This window comes from Bison bison, unplaced genomic scaffold (genome assembly GCF_000754665.1).
Source record: "Bison bison bison isolate TAMUID 2011002044 unplaced genomic scaffold, Bison_UMD1.0 scf7180017861528, whole genome shotgun sequence".
Taxonomy (NCBI): Eukaryota; Metazoa; Chordata; class Mammalia; order Artiodactyla; family Bovidae; genus Bison; species Bison bison.
In genome coordinates, this window is record NW_011492100.1 from 12,624 (window position 1) to 15,402 (window position 2,779).

Consider the following 2,779-nt stretch of genomic DNA (forward strand, 5'->3'; position numbering starts at 1 on the left):
GGATTCTCTCTCTCCCTTTGTGCGTGCCTGCTCAGTCACTTCAGTGTTGTCTGCCTCTTGGCGACCCCAGGAACTGTAGCCCGTCGGGCTTCTCTGTCCATGGGATTTCGCAGGCAAGAATACTGGAGTGGGTTGCCATTTCCTTCTCCAGGGGATCTTCCCAGCAGGGATTGAACTCACACCTCCTGCGTCTCCTGCATTGCAGGCAGATTCTTTACCACTGAGTCCCCGGGGAAGCCCCATCCCTCCCTTTACTTCCGTCCATTCAGCCCTCCTGAGGGACCTGAATGGGAACCTGAGGTTCCCTGCCTGCCTTGGGAACCCTTCCTTTCTCTGGGGCATCCCCACTTTTGGTCACAGTGGCCCCTCCTCCAGCTCTGCCCCTGACTCTCCCACCCCAACCCAGCCTATGTTTCTGGATACAGATGTCCCTGGCAGGGTGGTGGGGGGAGATACTGATGGCTCCCAAAGGGTGCTTCTGAGACCACCTGGTATGGGGTCTCTCCCTCTCCTTAGGAACCTTGGAATTCCTCTGCACTTCCCTTCCCTCTGCTCCTGCCCCAGGGTCTACTCCTGAGCCCCAATCCTAGACCTTCCCAACACATAGGTCCCCCCAGTCCACCCTCTCACTTATCTCCAGGGTCGGCTCTTGGTGACAAGGGCTCTGGGCCAGGAATTTTCAGAATCCCCTGCCTTACCTCTGTGACACCCCAGCAAAGCTGAGAAGTGAAATCCCAGCTCTCAGAGCAAAGACATAATGAGTCTAGTTGAGGACACTAACCCCGAGAGGGCAGGAGGTCTGGGTGTTTCCTGCTTGTAACTGCTGTGTCTGCTGTTCATCCTCAGCATCACGAGATCTTTGACCCTCACTCTTACCACCTACAAGGTGGGATTGACAATATCTGTAGGGAGGGACTCGTGTTTGTAAACTAATTAATCCCTTGGCTTAAATGGAATAAATGATAGAAAGTGTATCTGTGTATATTATCGACACTCAAGGCTGCACCTTAAAGTCTCAAGGACTCATGCCTGCCTGCTGAGGTGTCTCTTTCTGGAAGTTTCCTTTCTGTCCTGACCCTCAGCAGCATGTGGTCCAGACTCCTTGCCCCTCAAACTCAATGAAGTCTGAGCTTCAGTCTGTTTTCCCCTTTGGTATTCTCTTTGAGATTGCTGCTCTCTGACCCCTCATCTCTTGAATTCCATGATGTGTCCCCACCCCAGGTTTGGCTGGGTTCTCTGTCTCTCCCTCTCCAAAGAGGAGAGTCAGCCTAGACAGCAGTGGGTCACAGGGAAAGGGGCAGAGGTGGGCCAGAGGGTGGGGCACAGAACCAGAAGGGACTTTGGGCAGCAGGTGAAGGTGAGAGGAGGGAGCAGAGTAAGGGGAACGCGGGTGTGTGAGGAGGAAGAGATGGGAGAGGCGATGGGAGGAGGTAGCACGCTGAACCTGCGTGCTCAGCACTGCCATCCTGATACTGACCAGGGTTCTTGGGTTTCTCCAATCCATAGAAATTGACAAGAGGCCAGACCAAAATTTCAGGCAAGACTTTGCTGGGGCCTCTGCTGCTGCAGAAGGGGGAAGCGAGAATAAATAGCAGGTTCCCTTGCTTGCTATTAATAACTCCCTGAGGCGGGGAAGGCGAGCTTGCACCTTATGTGGGGTGATGGTACATGTGTCCAGGGGATGGGCCAGAGGGGTGGTTTAGGTGTTTTGCCCACCGCTTAAGTGGCGTTGTGTGAAGGTGGCACGCACAGTACCCTGCTCTTTGCTTCTGACTCCCTGCTTTGGCTTCTTTGTTCTGGGCGCTTTAAAAATGGCGCTTGAGTTTTTGGTCTTTTTGTATCTTTTGTCCATAATATTGCCCCAACTGCCAATGCAAGCAGTTATTTTAGTTCCATATAATAGTCCCATATGGGCTTCCCTGGCAGCTCAGACAGTAAAGAATCCACCTGCAATGTGGGAGACCTGGATTTGATCCCTGGGTCAGGAAGATCCCCTGGAGGAGGACATGGCAACCCACTCCAGTATTCCCGCCTGGAGAATCCCATTGACGGAGGAGCCTAGAAGGCTATAGTCCATGGGGTCCACAAAGAGTCAGACCCGACTGAGTGACTAAGCACAGCATAGCATGGTAGTCCTATATACTTTCTCCATATTTTGTTGCCCAGGGAGAGGTGTGTCGAGGTGAAATCATTGCAACACTGCAGTGAAGGGTCCCCAGTCCTGTCTGTCTCAATCCCAAGGCTGGAAGACAAGTGGGCAAAGGATTAAGGTTTCCTTCCCATCCCAATTCCCCTTGGTGAGGCTGCCCCGCGGAGCAGACAGATGTTGGCCTTTGAACCTGGAAGGACCCCGGCCCCAAAGTGCTCTGATGGGGGAATAACTGGTGGCACTTCCTACCTTCTGTGACACGTACCTGGAACATGGGGAAGTGAGTAAATATGTGGTGTTAAGGTGACGGGCCAACCTACCACTGAGTTCCTCTGTTCTACCGCCAATACAGGAACTTCAGCCACGGCCACATCCACCCCTAATGAGCTTTGGCACACTGCTCTGAGGAATCCCCCACACTCCAAAGGCACAGCAAAGTGGCCACTGAACACCCCCCAAACTTCTCCCAGTCCTGATGCTAGGGAAAACATACCCAAGACTATCAGCACCTCCCCCCACTCGAAATCCCTGTCTGAAACATTGCTCAAATCACCCATCAATTCCAACCCCCCAACAAGCCCCACGTCCAAGTTTGTCTTCAAGGTTGAAACCACCCCACCTACCATGATC

General features: G+C 53.1%; 1 protein-coding gene across 1 annotated transcript in view; it reads left to right on the forward strand.

Moving 5' to 3' along the window:
• MUC3A (mucin 3A, cell surface associated) overlaps positions 1 to 2,779 on the forward strand; it is a 55,884-nt gene that overhangs the window by 12,398 nt on the left and 40,707 nt on the right. The gene's annotated exons all lie outside the window — the stretch shown is intronic.